The following is a 24,339-nucleotide window of genomic DNA, read 5'->3' as shown; positions in this document are numbered from 1 at the left end:
TCCGAGAACGAACTACTTTGTGCTGAGACCATGGCTCCTGGAAACCCGAATCGTAGAGCCAAGTGCATAGTAGGCACTCTTTTAGGAGGAGTGATACTCCTTATAGCTATAGTAGTCTTAGTTTCTTATTTTGCACCACACGAACAGGTAGAGAAGGCTGTGGGGACACCGACACCTACCACCCCTAGCCAAAAAGAAGACAGAGAGCGAAGAGAGAAAGCCATACTGGCTGCAGAAAGTCGTAGGCTACACACTGATCTGTCTAAAGGAAATTTTGGGCAGAATGCGTATGCAAAGCTATTGTATGAATACATTGAGGCGATGGATGCGAAGGACTGTTATGTGTGTATGCAACTGCCAGCTTCCGTAGATGAGGGTATTAGATACCATCACCTTCCATTGACATATGGAATATCCTGTAGTTTGCTGATTAGTATCCTTTATGGGCGAAATCACTTTGAATATTTCTTTTCGAATTATGATGCTGTGTTACCAGAAGTCCCGAATTACAAGCATTTGAACAAGTGGGATTATTATAACTCAGAGGACAGACTTGGATATTTTTTCATTCCCACTCAAGAGCTAGACACCCCGTATGCACACCGACACAACTTGACATGTTTATTGTCTGAGACAGAGAAGAAGTTCATTGAACAAGTAGAAGATAGGTACACGAAACAGAAAAAGTTGCGAGATTCAGGGCAAGGCAAGGTAGATTGGACCGAAGAAGAGAAGCAGCATAAGTCAAGAGGGAGTTATGGTCCAATAGCTCTAGATGAAGTACAAAAGGGGAAGTTGTGCCTTCACCGACCACAGACAGACGTATTATGAGAATGTGTATGTGGGTCATACTACGTGTGAACACACCTTCACATTAGAGTACTACACAAAGGACTTCTTGAAGAGTGTGGTCCAGGTGATCCCCACTGTGTATTTTGTCTGCGGAAGGAATGCGTATGTGAGATTGCCAGAGAAGTGGTATGGAACATGCTATCTAGCAATTATTTTTCCCAAGATTTATCATACTGAGGATTTTGCACTCTTAGAGGGAGGGCCTCAAAGGAGGGTAAAGCGAGGGGAAAGTGCTGGAGCAATTGTGGGAGATGTGTTTGGAGCAGCGATACCTATGTTGGGTGTCATTTTGAATGACATAAAGATACGGCGGTTGGCAACTGTAGTGGATGAATTGTCAATGAATACTGCCAAGTCATTGGTGTTGGTTGAGGGTGAGATGTTGTCGATCAGGACAATGGTTTTACAGAACCGTCGTGCTCTTGACGTCATCCTAGCGAAAGAGGGCGGGGTCTGTAAGCGTTTGAAGGTCCAGGAATGTTGTACTTACATTCCAGACAATTTTAAGGATCTGGAGAAATATATATGCAATATTACTGCAATCCATTATGAGATTGAGGATTTGACGCAGGAGAATCCTTGGGAGACAGTTGGCAAGGGATTTGGAAAAGTCGGAAGCTGGTTTGCCAATTTGGGAAAGAGTTTCCTTGGATTTGTATTGAAACCCCTTATCATAGTAGTGGCTTGTGTGATTGGATTGTGGGGTTTAGTGAGATTGTACAAACGGTACAAGTCCAATAGATTGGTGAGATCAATGAGAGCGCAAGAGATGCGTATGGAGAGGCTGCAGGACAGTCAATACCGCAGTTTGAGAGCGTTGGAACAGTTCAAGCGAGGGAAAATGGCCACAAGCTCAGTTTAGTTGGTTCTTACCCTGAAGACATTGTGAGGGTGGTGATGACACGGGTCATCAAAGGGGGGAACTGAGAGAGCGCCATTTACAGTGAAATTCGTATGGGTGCAGCATATGTACGAGTAGTCAGCACCCACATATATAGAGGACTTTAATCATGGTTAGATGCAATGTATGACCAAGTACTAAAGTAAATTGGTATCAGAAAATGTGCGGAACCAACGTTACAAGGTGCAAATCCATACTTGTTGCAATGTAGAGATGCTTTTGAAATGAAATCTTTCACTATTGATAAGTGTTTAATTGATTTACTAATGTGCCTTCAGATTGACAAACTGAAACGTATAATCATGCTTTATGTACTCGATAATTAGTCGAAAAATAGAGAAAAATGCATTTGTCGTTAAGGTTGAAGGCCTAGTGAACCCAGAGAAGTGCTAATGTAAACGTGAGGCCTAAAACTCTAGCAGAGGCCTAGTTCATGGAAATGGCGCAGGCCTGTATGAAAATGTTTGCTTAAACATAAACGGTAGACATGCTTATGAAAGAGGTTTTAGAAAATGTTGCAACATTATTAGGCTGTGAGCCTATTTGCGTATATTCTTTTGCAGGTGCATCACCCAGTAGATTGTAGAGTAGAAGGGCCCATTGTGTATGAGAGTTAGAAATGCTAGACCCAGACATGGAGGAGTAGACCAGGAATTTTAAGAAGCAACTAAAAGCGATGAAGAGTCTGGGACCCAAGGACGTCGGCTGGACAAAGATGGATCGGAGCCATACTGGAACATTTTGGAAGTTAACACCGTCGAGAGGGGCGTACTTGAAGGCGTGTCGCTCACATTGTGGGGTTTTGTATTAGGGACAGTGCCCCGAGGGGGGAAGCAGAGCAGATGGGCTGAGGAGTCAGAGAGAGTGGTTGGGCTTGGCGAAGAGCTTAGTTATGACTGAGGATTCTCTAGGCTTGGAGAGAAGTGAGTGAACTTCTTTGGAAGTCACCGCTGCTGACACCTTTGGTTAGGTTGGGTTATTGTTGAGTAGGGATGTCACTTAGTATAGTGTAGGGACAGATTAATTTGAATTTATGTCTATTAGTCTGATGAGTACCAGAACTCAGGTTATAGCAATCCTGTTCAGTCTGATGGTTCTGGAATTGATCCTTGTATTATTCATCAGTCGCTTGAGGCTTTTTAGTAGGATTATGTTTGTATTAGTGCCTGTTTATCTTTTGAACCTCTTGCTGAGGTGCTTGTACCTTCAGTTATTTTTGGTTATGTAATAAACCTTTAAATTTAATTTTGGTCAGTGGTTCTTGGGGATAGCAATTGGGAGTCTAAATTTTGTTTATTCTTATATGGCAGATTGCCTAATTCACTCTATGGCAGGTAAAAAGGTCTAGTCGACCTGTGACGGGATTCTGGAGAATGGCAAGCAGACTCTAGAGGTAAAATCCCGCCTTTCCAGGTACGCGTACGGTACTCGTTCGGTACTCGTACGGTACTCGTACCCCGCGATTTTTGTCAAAAAAAATTTGGGGGGTCTTGAGGGTCCTTGTGGGACCCCCTGAGCAGGCCTAGGGGGTCAGGGTGTTTCTACCCTGCCCCCTTTTTGCATTCTACACGTTTGTTTTTCTGCTTTCTTGTGCCTCAGTCTACCGAGGCACAAGATGGCTGCCAACACTTTCTGGTTTAGAATGTTGACAGACAGTTGACAGCCAATTAGCATTCAGCTCGTGCTCGTACAGCAAGCTTACGTAAGGTTACCGTAACACCTCCAATATATAGTTATGATTTTACTTTTGATTTCTCAGGAACTACTGAACGGATTTACACCATTCAACAAAAAGGCCCATCTACGAACAGAACTCTACCTTTTTGCCAAATTTGGTGTAATTCCGTTCAGCCGTTCGGGCTGTAGCCCCGGCTAAAGGTCCTATGGAAAATTGCTTGGGGAAAACACGTTTTGGAACCCCCTTTTTTCTCGGCCCCTACTTGACGAATCACCCCCAAACTTTCAGGGAAGGAGCGGAGCGGAGCAGGCCATTTTCTTGGAGAAATTCGCAAAGATTCGTCCACCAGCGCCAAAGTTATTCCCAATAGAATGTTGCGGAATTCCTATGGAAACTAGGTTTTAACTATAACTACCTACTGGCGACCGCCAGTAGGTAATATACATATATATATATATATATATATATATATATATATATATATATATATATATATATATATATATATATATATATATATATATATATATATATATATATATATATATATATATTATTCACTTAAGAACCAAAGGTTATAGGGTCATTCTTTTTAGGAAATAGAATAAAAAAAACATAGCTATTCACAGACAAAAACAAAGCTTACAGGGATGTCCTGGCATCTAAATCCAGGCAACAGGGTTTTGCAAAAGACATACCTCTCAAAAAACAATTATTAGTTCAGATGGCACCCTATCTTGTGCCTTATGGTACTCCGTGATGCATGGTACTATCCATGACGAAATGTATAATTTTGTTATAGCCACACCTTGCAAGACAATTTCAAAGGCAGCTAAAAACTGTCTATCAGTCCTGTAGTAATCTGGAGAAGTAATGACCGACAGCCATCTTTGGGTGTAGTTTGTGTAGCTTCTTTTCTGCCCTAGAGATAGCTGAAAGCAGGAAAAAGTAAACTCTATCACCCATCTTGTAAGAGGTGATGGCTTCTCCCTCATAGTCACTTCGTTGATGGAACAGGCAGCACAAAGCAAAGCTGTCAACAAGACCTTTAGCTCACTTCCCTCATGACTAACTGCTGCCACCAGCAAAACAGTCTTTAAGGGTAAGGTACTTCATATCACAATTGTGCAAAGGTTTGAAGGGGGAGCCATCACCTGAATCAACACCAATATGCAGGAACGTAGGGCGCAGATGAGAACGCTGCAATATTGGCACCTCACTTCACTAAACTGTTCAACACATTCCCTCAAGATACAGGATTGAGACCTACAATGGCAGAGGCCAATATTTCATTGACTCTTAAACAAATTTTGCTTTTCATATAGACCAATTACACTCTGAAATATTGATGCAAAAATATATACAAAGATTCTGGCTACAAGACGGGAACCTGTTTTACTGCACTTTATTCATCCCGACCAGTCAGGGTTTATCGTGCATAGACAGGTTCATGACAACATTAGGGGGTCCATTAGGATGTCGGGCGGATTTCCCCCGCCAGGCTGGCGGTACCCACCGCCAGCCTGGCGGAGGAAATCCGCCCGACATCCACAGCCCAATTCCCCCCCGCCATATTAGCATGGCGGGGGGGACCGCTGCGGTGAGAAACACCGCCCGCATGTTTTCTGCCCCAGTCGCCTTGCGGCCGGGGCGGAAAACGAGTAACATGGTGGCGGTGTCTGTTAGACACCGCCCGCCATATTACAATGGGCTTTCACCAATGCATTTCCGTGGCGGCAATGCCGCCACGGAAAGGCATGCGGAGACTCCCTGCGGAGGCCCGTTGCGGGCCCCCTGGGAGTCCCTGCCTTGGGGGGTTGCACATGGGGGGTACCTATGGTACCCCCCCCGCATTTCAAAGTGCAACATGGCAGGCACCGCGCGGTGCCTGCCATGTTGCGCTTTGAAAAGCTCAACGTGCACTTTTAACATTGCGGCGGGCGGAGATTTCTGCTCCGCCCGCCGTAATGGTAACCATACAGGATGCGCCCGCCTGTGTGGCGTGTGCATCCTAATGCCCTGATCGGGACCCCCGCCCTTATGGAGGGCGGTCCCGGGTCCCGATATGATGGCGGGCGGACTAAGTCCGCCCGTCATCATAATGGGCCCCTAGATGTGTGATCCAATAGTTTTTGAAGTCCCCATGGGTGATTTAGATATCAAGATTGTATCATCTGTAAACAGGAGGGCCAGGACCCTGGTGTCAGCTAACCTTGGTGCATCATTCTCGTACTTCTCCAGGTAAGCTACCAAATCATTGATAAACATGCTAAACAGAGTACGGGTGAGGACATACCCCTGGGGGACACCACTGTTTTCTGGGGCCGGTTCTGTCAGCAAGCCATCAGCCCACACCTGACATGTGCGTAATTGTTGAAATGGAATCTAAGAATTACGTCCAGCAAATACTTTGGAACCCCCATTTAAGCCAGCACCTGCCACAGAGTGGCTCTTGGTACTAAATTGAATGTTGACCTCAGGTCTACAAATAACACATATGGGCACTCCCCCGTGTAACAGTTTTCCAACATAGTAACTGAAGCCGGAACACCTGGTTGATAGTGCTTGTACATTCCCAAAAAAACAGCTTGCAGGGGGTCAAAGATTATCAGAGGAGGTTAACCATTCACACAGCATATCTAAAATGATCCTAGTAAATAATTTGTGGGCATGTCAATTAGGCTGATCAGCCTCTAATAAGTTGGAAGTGCCCTGTAACCCTTTTTGAAAATTGGGATAATCTCTGCCCCAGCCCATGTCGGGGGTAAAGGTGCTCCTCTTGATGGCATTGAAAAAAAATAGGAAGTACTGACGTGGATGTCTATTTCAGTATGAAATAAATCCCCAGGGATCTTATCTAGCCCGGGAGCTTCTTGACAGTGATCTGTTATATGGCTTTATGAATTTCAGTGGCAGAAATATAAATGGTAGCATGATTTAGTGAACTCTGCACAGCTAGACCTCTTTGCTGATTTACTAGCCCTGAAGGTCCTGCACTGGGACCAGGGTTCTTCTCCAGTAGCCGTACTGGGTCACTCTGGAGGAATGCCAGTACTTGCAGAGAGGAATACAGATCTGAAAAATGGTCAAACAAATTGGCTGCCGAAATATTGTTTTCTATAAGTCATTGTCCATTGGTACTTCCAGTGGCGAGAAAGTTCTAGAAGGAGCGATGGTCCTTTGCCTTGACAGCAATCAACATGCCTGCCCACCTGTCATTCTCCCAGTCTCTTTTGCCCGAAGTAGGGATAGCTTCATAAAACCCTCTAACATCTTTAATCTGGGATCTATTATGAGTTTGTTCAGCATTAGAGAGGGCCTTCCTGGTAGCTGTGCAAGATTTAATATACCAGGAAAGCTAAGATGTTCTCCCTTCTGAACGCTTAGTCTCAGCAAAATAAAATGGTCCCTTCGTGCTGGGAATATTTGATTGTGGATGTCACTGACTCTGTCCCTAGAATTCAATTGTTCCAAGGAGGGAACCAACAGGAGCATGGTCCTATACCATTGTCAACCACCTTATAAACCTCCCCCAGTGAATCCGGGCACTGCACCATAGCACACCATTTTATTCTGCGCCGATTGTTGGTTAATCTTAGCCTTCTATCAAAAGGCTCAGTAAGAATGCTAGATATAGTGTTTCCCAGTGACCTAAGAGTGAGGTCAAGGGCATTATGATCATACTCTTGATGGGAAGTTTGCAAGCATGTCAACCAGGTTGGACCACTATCTAATTAGCTAGCATTATGTAATCAATCAGGCTAGTGTTGTACATACGATTGAACCTGTGTTACCCATCGTTATCAGAGGCTATTTTACCTTTGTAAACTCATAGGCCGTTGTTTAAAGTAAACGCATTTAGTTGAACAACCGCTGCAGACCATTTATAGATAGGGGTGATTGTAAGCCCGGGGATTGACCAAACATGGTCTTCCTCACTCGTGAGAGCCTCATCATTAGAATCCAATGGTTTAAGCTTACAATTAAAGTCCTCTGCAACGATTTAATATATACCTACCGGAAGGTATGAATTCAAAAGCTCTATGATCGGGGACTCAGAGTTACTGCCCACTGATCTACATTAAAAATGTGGTCAATTTCATTTGTTGGAAAGCACAGACTGAAACAGATTAAATCTGGGGAATCCTGGTCAATCTCCTTAGCCACAAAGGCCAAGGGGGTTTTCACCCACATTGTTATCCCCTGATGGACCAGGTCTCCTGATAGAGACAAATAGTAAACCTATTGATGAACTGACACCAACCTGGGCATGCTAGTTTTTCAGTTAACCAGGATACTAGTTTAGTGGAGGAAGCGTATTGTCATTGGCAAGTGCCCGACTAGGGGTTATAGAGGTAACTGGGCTAATGTCGTCAATAAGGTTAGTTAGTGAGTTAAGGTTACAAGGATCCCCTAGCTTCTCAGTCCCTTGGTTAATGGTTATACAGTTGCTGAAATTTTCTGTATGTACCAATTCAGAGAGGTCGTGCTGGTCCAATTGATTGTCCAAGGGGTGGGGGACCAGAAACGCCCCACTCCCCCTCGGTTTATGTACCCCAAAGCAACTGTCACATGTCGATCAACTTTCTCCACATTTACTAGCTGCTGCAAGCGATTAGTTAGGGGTAACTCTAATGCAGGTCACATATTTAGGAAGTTTCTGGTCGTTGGGCATAAGCGACCAGGTAACATACTGACATTGGGTTGAAGTGTATAGAAATAGGCAAGTGGCACAAGTTGGCGGCCTTCAAATTAAACTGTGCTAGCATAAGATGTTAACAAAAAGTGCACAAAATGGGGCAAATGAAAATTAATAAGCACACAGTCACTTTTGCAGTCGTTCACTGAAAGTCCAATCCAGGCTACCCAAGCTACAGTGATTAATTATTTGGTATCGATGTTTATGTCTTTCCTGTAAGCCCCAAGCCAGTGAACAAACATATTTCCTAAAGATTCCTATGACTTGTGCATTGTACATTTTGGAACATTCTTAATCACCAGAATAAAGGGAGTGACTTCAAGGAGGAGATCCATGTGAGGCGCAGAAACTTTGTTTATCAGCTATTGCGAACCCGGACAATTGCCAGTTGGGATGTCCTCCCTCACTCTAGTTGCTGGTGCTAACAGCCTTGTTCTTGCCAGGAGTTGATTATGCCTCGTTTGTACTGGCTCAGAATCATGATTAATACACAAATGCACAGAATTAGAATAATGTAATAGGCTTTTATTCGCATTCATTATTAGCACAACAGCCGGTGGTGAAATTGGTGGAATTGGATGTGGCAAGGATTTCGATCTTAGCTCCCTTGAGAATCCCCATTAACGACCTCACCAAAGATTTTAATTCATGGATTTAAGTCTTAAGGCTATGTAGCTCAGAAATTACAGCCTCACTGTTGATTAAATTATCAGGCATTGGACTCGCACGAGGGTGCTCAGTGGGAGCGGGTGTGCTGCCACTAAGCTGATGGTTTCTCTCACAAACAGCCTCACTGCGTCCATCAAGAGTACTTCCCATAATGGGATTATTCTCAGCTGGGGCAGTTAGATTCCCTGTGTTTCCTGGTTTTTGGCCACAAACAGTTTCAACAAAAACATCTAATGGAGAACTGTTTGTACTCCTCAACGTCAAGATCTTGCATCTGTGGCCTTAACCACCTCTCTCACTGGCAATCTCTTAGGCATAGGAGTAGTCACCCTTGAGCTCAGTGTTTCTTTAGAGTGCTGTGGAGCGTTATTAAAGATATCATATTGCGGTTGGTTGTAGGGATTAGATAAAATAGGAGGAACTGGCGGGAGAGCTGTTGGTGTATCAGTTAAGAGACAATCCGCTTCCTCAATAAGTGTGTTGATATCTCTAATAGAGCAGTTAGATGCAATGCTCCAAACGCTTGATCTCTTCCTATCTCCTAATGGCAGAGGATCGTTCGCCTTGCATTTCCCCATTTATCACATGAAAGATTAACAGGATGCAATCAATAAGAAAATCCAGGCTCTTAGAATTAACAATCACCAACTTTGTTGTCAAATGTAAAGGTGGTAAGGCTCTGTCAGAGAACCAAGAGGGGTGGCCCAGTACAGCCTCCTCCAATGTCTAACTGTCGCAGACGGGCCTGCGGGTGTGCTGCAGGCTTTAAATATGTTGGCCTCTCCTCCTGGGCTTCACAGTGGGATTATGGGAATTGCAGTCCCCACACAGTGGCTTCAAATATCAGCAGTAGCATCCCGCGCCCGTGGGGGTTATGCAGGCTTTTAAACACGTTGCCCCCTCTGCCTGGACTTCACAGTAGGTTTATGGGAATTGCAGTCTCGGCTTAAGGGCTCTAAGTCAGCAGCAGCGTCTCGCGCCCACAGGTATGTTGCAGGTTCTTAAATACATTGCCCCTCCTCCTGGACTTCACAGCGGGATTATGGGAATTGCAGTCTCCGCTCATGGGCTCCATATGTCAGCGGCAGCATCCCCTGTCAATCTCCTCTTGTTCATTCTCCAGATGAATCTGTGAAGCCACTGTTTTGCTGGAGGTGTGGTGTATCTTGTTGTGGTATTCAAAAGATATAGCGGATTTTTTCTGCTTTCAGTTTTTCTGTGATGAGGCTGAATTGTGGTTGATGCAACGAGGTGCTGGGCGCAACATCCTGAAAGAGAGAGCGCTCTAAGCCTTGGTATCCAACTTGTTATTAAAGTTGTGCTACTGTTATGACCATTTCTTTAGTTTGGAAGGTATGGAAATTTGCTAAGATGTTCCTAGGTCCCCTTGTGTCTCCAATCCTTTTTTGACCCGCTGTCTGAACTCTGTCGAGCTGGATTTGAATCTAGTCATTTCCTACTACCTCTGAGAATGCTTCTTGGTGGACCTCCGATCGCGGAGACCTAGCTATCTGGCCGATGCCCGGTGGAGCTACCTGATAGCTATAGAGGAGATGGGTTGTAGACTTTCCCCTCGACCTTCACGTACCCAGCCGGACTTTGGACAGTCTTACTTCGTCTCTCCGTCGTACCTCCCTCTCACCTCTTTACCCTAACCCCTACCACTCTACGCTCCTTCATCTCATCTTCCATACTCTTTAACTGTTTTTCTGCTGAGACCTAGCTATTTGGCCGATGCCCGGTGGAGCTACTAGATAGCTTTAGAGGAGATGGGCTGCGGACTTCCCCCTCTGCCCTCACCTACCCAGCCGGACCTTGGCAGACTTTCCCTTCGTCTCCGTCATCTCTCCCTCCTACCCCTTTTACCATACCCCTTTCCCTTTCTTCCACTGCATGTCTGAGTCTTCTATGCTCCTTAAATGTTTGTCTGTGTAACTAATGTATTTGTAACTGAATGAAACTCTGTAACATTGTTTAATCTCATGTAAAGCGCTCTGATACCCTCGGGTCTAGCTAGCGCTATATAAAACTCTTTAAATAAATAAATAAAATAAATAAATCCGTTTGCTCCTTTTGTAAGTCTCTCTCTATTATGTTATCTCTCAGACCATGATTCTCCACGTGCTTGCACTCCAGAACTAAAGAGTCCCTCTGGGTTTGGCAGGAGGCCATCTGGACAGTAGGTGTTGCTTTAGATAAGAAATTAGTTACTTACCTGTACACTATAGTTCTCCAGTATTATCTTTCATAGATTCACATGCTTGTATCTTCCCCGTCGTCATGGTGGGAGTCTCACGGTAACAGAATGACTAAAGCAGTATCATAGAGAAGAAAACTGCATAGAAAAGCCCCTAGGGACTGTAGTATTTGGTAACCAGACCTCCTCATTGTTTGGTCCAAAAGTCAGCCAATCAGCATTGCTGCCCTGCCCTCACACTCCCCAGCAGAAGCTTCCTGCCTCAGATTTCCGGCCCCAAGTGAGAGACCTGGATAAATACCGAGACAATAAGTTCTGCCTGAGAAACGGGGAGGTGGGCGGGCGCATGTGAATCTATGAAAGATAATACTGGAGAACTATAGTGTACAGGTAAGTAACTAATTTCTTCTCCAGTATTACATCTTTCATAGATTCACATGCTTGTATCAGAGTAGTAAGTAGTACCCACAAAGCCTGCAGCGTTTCCAGGATAGAACCCAGAAGGAAGTTCTGCAGCTGAAATATCGTTAGAACATGATCTGATTATATACAGGGCAGATAAGAATAGAAAACCATGTATAGCAAAATCAGATTCTACATATAGATATATAAATATATAAATACATACACACATTGCATAGAGTATTAATAGAGAAATACAGAATACCTTATTGAAACAGACGTTTCAGAACAGCTTGCCCCACTGCCGTGTCCTCTTTCCACGCAGTGTCAAGACAGTAGTGCTTGGTAAATGAATGCACACTCTTCCAAGTCGCTGCTCTGCAGATGTCAGGTAGAGACACTCCTGCAAATAAGGCTATCGATGTCGCCATCTTTCTTGTGGAATGAGCAGTCACTCTGGAATGAAGCGGCTTTCCAGCTTTTTCATGACACTTAATGATAGCTGATGATATCCATCTGGGGATACTCAGTCTTGACAGAGGTAGCCCTTTCCTCTGACCTTCAAATGCAATGAATAACTGTTTAGATTTGCGGAATGTTCTTGTTCGTTCGATGTAGAATTTCAAACATCTAGCGATGTCCAAAGAATGCAGCACTCTTTCTGCTTCAGATGAGGGATTGTTGAAGAAGGTAGGCAGAATAATTGGCTCATTCAAGTGAAAAGAAGTAGGGACCTTGGGTATAAACTTAGGATTTGTCCGAAGTATAACCCTGTCCTGTCGAAATTGCAGAAAAGGTTCTTCCACCGAAAAGGCTTGTATTTCACTAACTCTCCTCGCCGAGGTCAGAGCTAGCAGCAGGGCTGTCTTCCAAGAGAGGAATTGTAATTCTGTCTTGTGTATAGGCTCAAATGGTGGCCTCATAAGCTGCGTCAAGACTGTATTGAGATGCCAGGGTACTGGCGGTCGTAGAATGGGTGGAAAAGCTCGAAAGAGCCCTTTAACGAATTGTTTTATCAGCCTGTGGGACCAGAGAGACGGCTCGTCTGGTGTTCTCCTAAATCTTGAAATGGCCGCCAAATGCACCTTCAGCGAGGCATGAGACAGACCTGCTTTTGATAACGACAACAGGTATGGCAGAATATCTTCTGGGGGTACCGTCAATGGATGTAGACTTTGACTAGTACACCAGTGACAGAAGCGTGTCCATTTGGCTGTGTATGTCTTGTTGGTTGACATAACTCTGGATTGTGAAAGTATTTGTCGGCAGTCTTGTGGAATACTCATGGCTTGAAATTCCCGCTCATGAGGTTCCATGCGGATTATTTTAGCGATGGTAGGTCCGGATGCAGAATTTGTCCGTTGCTCGTTGATATGAGGCTCTGGAATGTCGGGAATTGCACCTTGTTGCCTTTCGACATCTGCAGCAGATCTGAAAACCATGCCTGCCTCGGCCAAGCTGGTGCTATCAGAATGACATGACATGGCTCTGATCTCATTTTGCGAATCACTCGTGGTATTAAAGGAATTGGTGGGAACGCGTAAGCGAACATTCCCCTCCAGTCCATGTGAAACGCATTTCCTTTGGAATCCCGCTGAGGGTACCTGGACGCAAACTGATCGCATTTCGAATTGTCTCGGGTTGCGAACAAGTCGAACGTTGGTGTGCCCCATCTTTGGAATACTCTGTGAAGCTGAGTGTCGTTCAGTTCCCACTCGTGCAGCACACTTGTCGTGCGACTCAGGACGTCTGCTCTTGTGTTGAGGATGCCTTGTATATGCTGCACCCGAATAGAAATGTTGTGTTTTAACAGCCATTTCCAAATTCTTTGCACCAGCACGGAAAGAGGTTTGGATCTTCTTCCTCCTTGCTTCAGAAGATAAAACATAGTCGTGGTGCTGTCCGTCTGAATGAGCACCAACGAGTTCTGTATTCTGGGAAGGAAAGCTTGGAGCCCCAGAAACACCGCTTTGAGTTCCAACAGATTTATGTGAAGCTGTGCTTCCCACTCTGACCAGTGGCCCTGGATCTCCAGCTCCTGGAGATGCGCGCCCCATCCTTGCAACGAAGCGACTGTCGTCATCACATATTCGTGAGTTTGAGGCACAAAGATGAGACCCTGATTCAAGTTCTTCTGAACCTTCCACCATGACATGGCCACCTTCATACGTTGAGTGATGGTAATCCGATCTTCGAAGGTTCCTTTGGACTGAACCCACTGCTCGTCTAGATGTTCCTGCAAGGGTCTCATTTGAAGACGGCACTTTGGAATCAGTGGGATGCAAGAGGACATCATCCCCAACAAGGATTTGTACATCCGTACAGAAGTGAACCTTTTTGTTTGAAGGGATGTTGCAAGGCTTATTATTTTTCTCATCCTTTCCTCGGATGGGTATGCTTTTGTTCCCCTGGTGCATATCCATGCCCCCGAGGAATTGAATCCCCTGGGCTGGAATCAGTGAAGACTTTTCCAAGTTGGTTCTTAGTCCTAACCGATGGAAAAGGCGGATGCAGCACTGAAGGGACCCTCTGGCTCTTGTGAATGATGGTCCTGTCACCAGCCAATCGTCGAGATATGGGTAAATGCAATGCCCCTTCAACCTTAAGTGGGCCGCCACCGGGGCCATGCATTTGGTAAACACCCTCGGAGCCGATTTGAGGCCAAAAGGTAACACCTTGAATTGGAAATGGCGACTCTCCACAGCGAACCTTAAAAACTTCCTGTGCTTCCGATGAATTGGGATATGGAAGCATGCATCCATGAGATCCAGGGACGCCATGTAGTCTTTCTCTTTTAACATTAGAAGGATCTCTTGCAAGGAAAGCATTCGGAAGGGAATTTTCTTTATGTATTGGTTCAGATCTCTCAAATCCAGTACCTGTCTCCACTTCGGAGATTGTTTCTTTTTGATGAGGAAGAAATGCGAATAGAAGCCTTTCCCTCGGTGTTGTTGAGGTACTTCCTCTATAGCCCCCTTCTGCAATAGTGAAAGGACTTCCGTTTGCAGTTCCTGATGATGTTGGTGATGCCTGTGCACCGGGGGGTGATCTGGTGGCATTTCCACAAACTCCAGGGTATGGCCTCTGCTTATTACGTCCAAAACCCATTTGTCTGATGTTATGGATATCCAGTTGTTGAAGTATTGAGACAGATAGTGGTCGTTTTCCGGGATCTGCAGTGTGGGGAGCGCCTGCCTGAAATCATTGTCGTTTGTTAGACTGTTGATTCTTCCCTCTATTGGAGGACCTGCCCCTAGACTGCTGCTGGTAAGAGGAGTTGGAGGTCCTGTACTGATTGCCTGTATTGTATTGCCTATATCCTTGTTGGTTATAAGGTTGATATCTGTTGGTCTGAAAAGAAGACCTCTGATTAAATTGACCCCTTGCACCTCTTTTACGAAAGGACTCGAACCGTCCTTGCTGAAGGGATCCCAGCGCTCTAGCTGTATCCGTGTCTGATTTAATACCCTGCAGCGCCTCGTCGACATGCTTTCCAAATAGATTTTCGCCATCAAAAGGCATGTCTACAATCTTTGCTTGCACCTCCGGACGAAAGGACGTTGCCTTTAGCCAACCCTGTCTCCGGAGCGAAACTGCTCCTGCCATCTGCCTGAACGCCATAGAGGATACATCCATGGCAATGTCAATAGATTCTGATGCAGACTTTGCCCCGTCTCGAAGGATAGCCGCTGCCTCTTCTTTCTTATCATCCGGCAGTGCAGACAGAATGGGTGCGAAATCACACCACATTTGCCTATTAAAACGGCTAATAAGGGCCATAGCGTTGGCTGCTTTAATCGTAGAGGCTGCCATGACCGCAAACCTCTTCCCGGCCCCATCCATCCTCCGTCCTTCCTTATCTGGCGGCACCAATGAAGTAGCAACTGGATTCTTTGAGTGCCTCTGCGCCACCTGCGTCACCACCGACTCCGGTCTCGGGTGTCCTATAAGACAGGCCGCAGCAGACTCCGGTGCTCTGTATTTCTTTTCTATTCTAGGAACCGAAATCGCGATGGAAGCGGGTGTCTTTAAAATTTTCAGGCCTTCTTCCCAAACGTGAGGGATAATCGGAATTGAGCGAGCAGATTTCCTGGCATCATCTTTAAAATCATATAAGAAACATTCTGTTTCTTTAACCTCCATATCCAAATCAAACCTCTTAGCCGCTTTTTCCATAATGTCATGAAAACCTCCAATGTCCTGAGGAGGGGAAGTGGTTGGCGGCGGAATAGGTGAAGGAGCCGACGGCAAAATGTACTCATTCCATTCCTGTCCAGTAGAGTCTTGTACAAGCTCACCTTCCTCAGGCTGATCATCATCATCAGACTCTGTCAGATCATCCCGGATTGTTATCACTGGTGGTGACCTTACCACCTGCTCCTGAGGAGTAGAATGGTTCTTCGGAGGTTGTGATGTAACCACCGGCGTAGATGACGGAGGTGCATTTGCCTCCGGAAAACGGCGATAATAGTCATTAATCATGAATCTCAGGTCAGAGACAAGAGAAGTAGGTATGGAGACAGACTCTTCTCGCGACTCCTCTCGCTGCTCGTCCTCATCATTATAATTACATGTTTCCTGGAAAGATTCATATCTTGTAGATTGAGCTCTCTCCTTGAAGGAAAACACCTCTTCCTCGTCTGTGTCTTGGCTCTTTATTTTGAGTTGTGAGGGGCTGTAGGCCGCACCTGACGACTCCTCTCCTTCTGAATCCTGTTCCAGTAAAGAAGATGGTGGTAGAGGCGAAATCTGCGTCCATGCCGTGAATTCTGCAGATTTGCTGATAGTCGCCGAGCCCCTTGACGACTGAAAAGATCGAATAGAAATCATAGTCTTTGACTGTGGCGATTTAAAAGCCTTTGCCGTTGAAATTACAGTCGTCGTCGACGGTGTCGTCGTCGACATAGCCATCGTCGACGGAGCCGTCGTCACCAAAGTCATCGTCGACGAGACCGCCGTCGATGGGGTCTACGTCGACGGAATCGTCGCCGTCTTCGTCGTCGAGCCTTTCGTCGTCGACGACGTCTTCGTCGTCGACGGTTTCTTCGTCGACGGGATGGCTTTACTCGTCGTCGACGCCTTAAATCCTGCCGTCGACGGAGCCACCGCCGTCGAAACAGTCGTCGTCGACGGTAAAGTCGTCGACGGGGCTGAAGACTTTACCACCGATTTTGCAGCAGAAACCAATGAACTGGTCGACGGAGCAGACCCTGCCCCTTTCTGACCTGACGGTTTCTTGAGGGGAGTAAGAGGGAGAGATGACGCCACTTTCTCCTTTGATTTAACCTTTTTAGGCTCCACCCTCTCCTCAGAAAGTGAGGCCTTTCTCTTTTTAGGTGTTAATTTAGAAGATTCCTCCCCAGAATCTGAGTCTGATGCGGCCTTCTTCTTTTGAAGCCACAACAGCAGACAAGCCTCTCTGTCCCTCAGAGTTTTAGCAGAGAAGGTTCTACAATATTTACAATCCTTGGCCACATGCTTAGGATGAAGGCAATATAAGCAGTCCTTGTGAGGATCTTCAGAGAAAAGCCTTTCCACAGGATCTGCAAGGCCTGAAAAGCCTCTTCTTAGAGCTTTCAGCCATTATGAAAGAAATTAGGTACACACAATACCTTAATCCAGATGAAAAGATAGTAGAAATAAAAGGTCAATAGTTCACTCAGGAACAGCACAACTGAGCAGAGCTCAGGGAGACTCCTTTCTCACACGAAGGCGGTTGGAAATCTGAGGCAGGAAGGTTCTGCTGGGGAGTGTGAGGGCAGGGCAGCAATGCTGATTGGCTGACTTTTGGACCAAACAATGAGGAGGTCTGGTTACCAAATACTACAGTCCCTAGGGGCTTTTCTATGCAGTTTTCTTCTCTATGATACTGCTTTAGTCATTCTGTTACCGTGAGACTCCCACCATGACGACGGGGAAGATACAAGCATGTGAATCTATGAAAGATGTAATACTGGAGAATCCAAGTTATTGGTTTTGTATACTATGTCTAGGACTCGATTGCCCACCGAGTCAATGTAAATTTGTAGTGCAGCAATCTTTCCCCTACATTAGTGTTTGAGTCACTGAGTCCTTTGGAAACATTGGCCTTAATTGCTACTTTCAACTCACTTTTAAAGGCATGCAGACGTGCAAGTAAGTTGTTTTTGGTTAGCACCATCATTCTTAAGAATGTGGCAGGTTTATCGTAGGACTGAGCTTTTGTAGACTGGGCGCTTGAAGGTGACACCTCTTTGTGTTCCCTTCGTTGGCGGCATGTGCAGTGACTTCGGTTGTGGAGCAGTGGCATCATTAATTGCTTAGTTTTAAAGTTATTTTTTAATTGCAAGTCGCCTCTGAATGAGGGTTGTTTGCTATCGATATAGGGCTTTGGTGTCACCACAATAATACACTTAGGTTTCCCTTCACACTTCCAGGCATAAATGCTTACTCTCAGAAGCTTCTCCTATATTTCGATGAACCTTTATTAGCTCTGTTTCCAGGGGGGAGAAGGAAGGGTGAAGGAAGAGTTCAATCGCCTTGTCTGATACTCAAGTGCTAGTTCTGAGCACAGTTCTACCAGTGTCTGGAGTGCGGGACCACCTAATGATGGAGAGTCCCTGCAGGCCAGGCTACGCAGTGAAGCAGGTTCCCGAAAGTTTTGAAAGTGGTCCCGCATGCATTGGTGTGCCCCACTCATAGGTCACATTCCACGCAATCCTCCCAGGATTAGAGGTGCTGGAACCAGGCCATGGGGTCCAAACGCAGGAGTTCCAATCTTCTTACCACCTTAGCATACTCATCTGTTTTGCCTGGCTTGAGGTCGTCAGCTTGGGTCAGAGTCAATTTGTGATCACCAAAAAGTTCCTTTGGGTCTATCTGATTCGCTCTCGAGTTCCTAATAAGGAGATCCTTTTTTCTTTTACAAACTCCCCCCCCCACAAGCCGGGGCCATCATTGTTTTTCTCTTCTCCATCTTGTCCACTGTTATAAAGCTGGTCCTAGAGTTCCAATCTCGCTGGGAGGTTAGTTTTATCGTCCAGGTATGCGCAAATGAGTACCGCCCTCGTCAAGTGACTCCATTGCGTTGGCGGCTAATGTGTGTTCAGGTCCCGCTTGAAATCAGCTAAGTGGAGGGTTGTGGCAGAGCTTGAGCACTGTGAGACTATCTTGCTCAGCACCTCCACCATGCCACTAGATCCACATTATTTTGGAAGCCTCATCTACCGATCTCCACTTGGAAACTACCGAGAGCAGACCAAAGGGCAGTTTGTGTTCAGATGGGTTGCAAAGAGAGTTCCATGGATACCCCCACATATCAAAATTCTTTCCAACTACATCTGGAGGAAGAGTGCATTTGCCTGAAAACGAGTGAGTCAATATATATTAGAACTTTGGAAAGTTGAGAGCTCCACAGAAGACGACAAAGTGGCTCAGAGCAAATAATGGCTGGTACAGACGTTCTGCTCCAACATGCCAATATCTGTCTTTCTGTTTCTTCCTTTTCAGTTTGGAGCATTCCACCCTCAGTTGGTAGAGGAATGTTCAAGCATTATGGTCCTTTTGCCTCGGGTTATAATGGTTGCCAAGGGCCCTAACCCTCGCTATAGCGCGTAGCTATGTCTTGGGCTTTTAACTCATTCAGGGTATAAACAACCATTATGGCCCACGGCACTCGAATATATTGATATATATATCCCATACACACCTCTCAGTGAATTTAACAAGTCACATCATATTTTAACAAATGTAAAGAGGACCCACATGAAGACAAAAAATAGGGGTTGATAGACTGAAAAAAAATGTCTACTTCTTTCCCAGAATCATTCGGATGCATTCAGACTCAGTATCTCCGAACAGTGGTCCTCTCCTTGTTTGTAGGGTAAGACTTGCCCTGACAGATTCTCAGTGGCAGGGTGTGTCGAGCTCCCCAGAGGTCACACAGAGAGAAGCTTGGAGAAAGGGAATCATAACAATTTGCTTCCAGCTGCCTCCTGAGCGAGGCCCGATGGGAGACAGCAGGTGTACTGGCAATCCCGGTGTCAGCGTTGCATTCCCCACCCACAGGGCTAAGCTCGGTGGGTAAAGCAAGAGCCAGGATGGGAGAAATTGTGTTTTTTACAAACAACGAAAAAAACACTCCAAGGTATTGCAGCCTTACAATACCAGACTTAAACATTCAGCTTGCAGTCTTTATTCATATTCCCCCTGGGAGTTCTATGCACCTAAATAAATAATTCTATAATTAATGAAATTTAGCAGAGCGTAAAATCATTCTTATGAATAAGCAGTTAATTTACTGATACGTTGTTCTCACATTCTACAACCGGTTTCAATACATTAGTGTTTCTGTTTTAGTTTGTTTTGAGTTTATAGTATCCCCATCATTCCATTGAAACCATCAAGTAGGGTCGGCTTTCTTGTAATAACATATTATATAATGCAAAACCACCGCAGCTTTCCTGCTGTTCAAAGACGCTGTCATGTACGAGCCATACATGGACATAATATCAGTTGCTATGGATAGGTCCTTGTATATTAAATTTCGGTTAGGAACCTTACCCTTGGCCGACCTTTGCTCGAGGTGGAATAAAGCCCAGCCCACATCATGCTTCTGTGCTCTTTGCCATGATAAGCCAGAGACGGTGCCACATTTCCTTTTCGAATGCCCGGACTATGGTCGCCCCAGATCACGTTGGCTTGGTCCCATCTGCAGAGAACTGGGTACTCGTCAGCACTCCGTTGCACTCCGGATTCTTTTAACCAACATAGCCCCTCCCATTGTTTGTGCTGTTGCTAAGTTTTTAAAATGGGCTTGGTTGATTAGACTTAGAAGACTGTCCATATCAATTTAATTCTTTTTTATCTAATTTATGCTGACCTAACGTGTTTTATTCTTTTACGAAATGTACAGTCTTACTTTTTTCGACATGCTGTTTTTATCTTTTGTACTGCTTTTATGATATGTGCATATCGAAATAAAGCATCAATCAATCAATAATGCTATTATATACTAATACTATATAATAAAACCTTGGTCATGAATCTAAGAACTCCTACTGACAGAATTGCCAGGCCTTGCACACTTCCATATGGGCCAAGGTTTCGTGTGATAACATATTATATAATGCTATTACATACTATTATTATATAATAAAACCTAGGTCATGAACCTAGGAACTCCTACTGACAGAATTGCCAGGCCTTGCACACTTTCCCTACGATCCGAGGTCTCTTGTAATAACATATTATAAAACGCTATTATATACTATTATTATATAATAACCTAGGGACTCCAACTGACAGAATTGCCTCGCCTCGCACAGTTTCCATATGGGCCGAGGTTTCTTGTAATAACATATTAAATGCTGATATATATACTATTATTATATAATAACCTAGGGACTCCTACTGACAGAATTGCCTCTCATTTCACACTTCCATATGGGCCTTTATGGGTCTGCCAGGTCCATATTTAGAATCGCTGCGATCCAAAATGTTAAGTTATGCTGTTGTTTATTTCTAAAGCGCTCCTATGCAGGAGTCTCTTGGCAGTCTAAAGAAAATAACCAATATAACTAATGACAGTCTTATCTATTGGGCTAGAGAGTCATTAACCCGATTTTAAGCACTTTTCTAAAATGAAAAGGAGGTTTCAGAATGAAATCTATCAGACCCCGGGGATCTATCTCAATTCAATTCAATAAACTTTATTCGGTGTGTATGAAACAACCACAAAAGTATGCATAAAAACAAATACGTTACTAATGATTAGTATCAGATAAAAACATGTTGGATGGCACTTGTTAGGCAACACGGGGTCAAAGTTAATCACATCTTAAGAACACATAAAATGTCAATTTAAAAAAGCAATTTAGTTTCATCAAATCATCATGGGCTCAGCACTATATTGGGACAATTATACTTTTACGTATATTAAGTTAATTTATAATAAAAAGTGCCACGTTGAGACAGACCCTGGCATCACTAAGTTCAGACAAATATTTTACTTTAGCAAGATGCGATTCATTGCCGTATGCAAGCAAAAGTAAAGTGGTTTTAAGTAATAACTTCTAAAATCAGAATAAAAGTCACAAAACAGCATAAAATGCATAGTGCTCCGTTTACTCCATCCATCGCATGGGCAAGGGAACCCGTCCGAAGGACAGGTTTTCATTGTGGGAAAAGCAGCTAAATCATGGACAATTCCCAATCTGAATCATCCTAGGACAAAACGATGCATACGGTTGGGAATATAAATTAGATAATCCTGACAGCTGGCTGCTAAGGTAAGTGTTAACTAAAACATGACAGTTGGTTTCCTGCTTTAACTAGCAAGCCGGATTTCCCTCCTATTATTCATCAACGTTTCTTTGATAGACAGCTTACTAAGTGATAAAACTTGAAGGGGTTTAGTCCGGACTGACATATTAAACAATTTACTATACACAGAATTAATATATCTTAGCCAGGGCATTGTCATAGCATTATCCAGGGAAAAGCAGTCTTTTATAATTGATTTTGAAAAACTAGTTTCTTCCTTGATCCGTATAGAGTGCCATAGCAATATGGGGCGAGACGCGACTATATCTGTGAGGTACTGGAGCCCTACTGTCTCCTTTTAGGAATTATCAATAAGGCTAAAGTGGATGATCTGAAAGCTTGAGGCCAGTACTAGCTAAATGCAGCTGACAACAAAATCAGGCACATTTTGATACATTGCCTTATGTATAATAGCCATGGCTTAAGTAGAATTATTTTCCATGCAGGTACCAAGGAAGAGGCTGCGGAGTGGATGAGATGTGGACTGTTCTAAGCAAACCACTGACTGTGCCAAAAGTGCTCCTGCATTCTGCACCAGTCGTCAGCTGTCTTGTTGTCCATGCGCTACTGGACTAGAGCATTAACCACTGTGAGGTGTAAATAAAGGTGATTGAAGGAAATAACATTTCTAAGCCGTTTCCACTGGAAAATACAAGTGTTAAATCATTTATGAATCTGTGATTCTCAAGACAAATTGTAATCCTTATACATTTCTAGTTTTTTGATATGTTGAAATAGTAAATGGGGACGGGGGAGGGGAAAGAGGGCAGATGTGATTCTCACACAGTGTGGAACATATGGATTTCATTAAAATCTAATATTTAAAATATTGTACATGACTATGTAGAACCCAAATACAGTATGGATCGGATCAGGGCTTTCATGGAAGACTAAAAACCAGCCAAATTATGGACGGGCATCCGGGTACACCCTCAATTGGTCTAAATCCATTGTGTACGTGTTACACGGCCCGCCACTGCATCTTCCGGACAACTGCCCGCTAAAGATTGCGGAAAGTACGTTCAAGTACTTAGAGGTCCACATCACAACTGACTCGTTTGAATTTTACAATATGAATCTGCAACCACTGCTAGATTGTCTCAAATGGGACATACGGCACTGGGAAACGCTACCGCTGACCCTGCTGGGAAAGGCAGCACTTTTTAAAATGATGGCCCTGCCACGGTTTTTTATATATTTTGAAAACACAACTTACCCAGTGCAATCATCATACTTCAAAGCCATTGCGGCGCAGGTCTCTAATCTGTTGTGGGGCAATAAGCCAGCACGTAAAGCGCAGGCCAAGCTGGTGCGCGGTTGGTACGATGGTGGGATAGCGCTTCCAGATATACTACTTTATTATTGGGCAGCGCAATTAAAAGTGATCAATCAATGGATACATCTCCCACAATCAGACCCGGCATTTAAGGCAGACAGAGAACAGTTAGGCGTGAGAGATATGTTGGCTCCGCTCTACGATAAGAAATTGTCACTGGCAAAATTTGGGCCACTGAGTCATACACTTGGACTGTGGCATACGGCTCAGGCAAAGTTAGGGTGGCAGGGGGTAATAACTCAGCTTACTCCACTTTGGGATACGAAGCGGTTAGGAAAACTCAGACATAGCAAAGGTTTCGACCGCTGGGATGATATCGGGATATCAACGGTCGGGGATATGTGGCAGAAAGGGGAAGTGATTTCCTTTGAGAATCTACGGCAGCAATACAAATTGACCCCCTCTGAAATGTTCAGGTACACCGAGATACGACATGCCCTAATGACAGCACTTCCACCTGGTTCAGAAGTCCCTGAGGCATCCCCTCTGGGGACAGATTATTAACTGATTACATGCCAAAGAAGGCAACCTCCCTAACCTACCGTAAACTGGTGAATAATAAATGGGGAGAGGAGTTGGCCTAACGGCTAGGGCGCTCGACCTCGGACCTGGGGATCTGGGTTCGAATCTCCGTAACGATGCCAAAAACCTCCTGTGATTCTGGGCAAATCACTTAATCTCCCCGTGCCTAAAAATGAAAGTGTCTGTCCTCATGTAAAAACGTAACTTGTGCTATGTAAAGCGCTCTGATACCTGATTCGGTTCGGGACTAGTTTGCGCTATATAAAACTCTACAAAAAAAAAAAAAATCTGCCTGACCTGACGGGAACCCTAGAGAGAAATGGTCCCATGACATTGGCGAGATTGATGAGTCAGAGTGGCAGGAAGCACTAGCGTCCCCAAAGGAGGTGGGCATTCCATCGCGCCTCAGATTGGTGCCGTTACGCATCCTGTATCACTCCTACTACACTAGACACACCTTACATAAAATAGGAAGGATAGATCATCCCTTCTGTCTGAGAGGCTGCGGAGAGGAAGGGACCTTTTATCACACCATACGGGACTGTCCCAGAATAGCAGAATATTGGGCACAAGTGTTGAGAACTATGTCACAATCAGAGGGGGATCTCGCTGCTACCTGAGCCCAGGCGTTGTTTGTTAAACATATGGGAGCCAAATGACCTTACATGTTCAGGGCAGAGTTGGGTTACACTGGGCATGATGGTGGCCAAGAGGAATATAGCACAGAGGTGGGGAGGAGTTGAAAGGCCGACCCTAGCAGCATGGAGTAAAGATATGGATG

The sequence above is a fragment of the Lissotriton helveticus genome, chromosome 5_1, assembly GCF_964261635.1.
Source record: "Lissotriton helveticus chromosome 5_1, aLisHel1.1, whole genome shotgun sequence".
NCBI classification, from domain to species: Eukaryota; Metazoa; Chordata; class Amphibia; order Caudata; family Salamandridae; genus Lissotriton; species Lissotriton helveticus.
Note: the sequence above shows the minus strand (reverse complement) of the source record.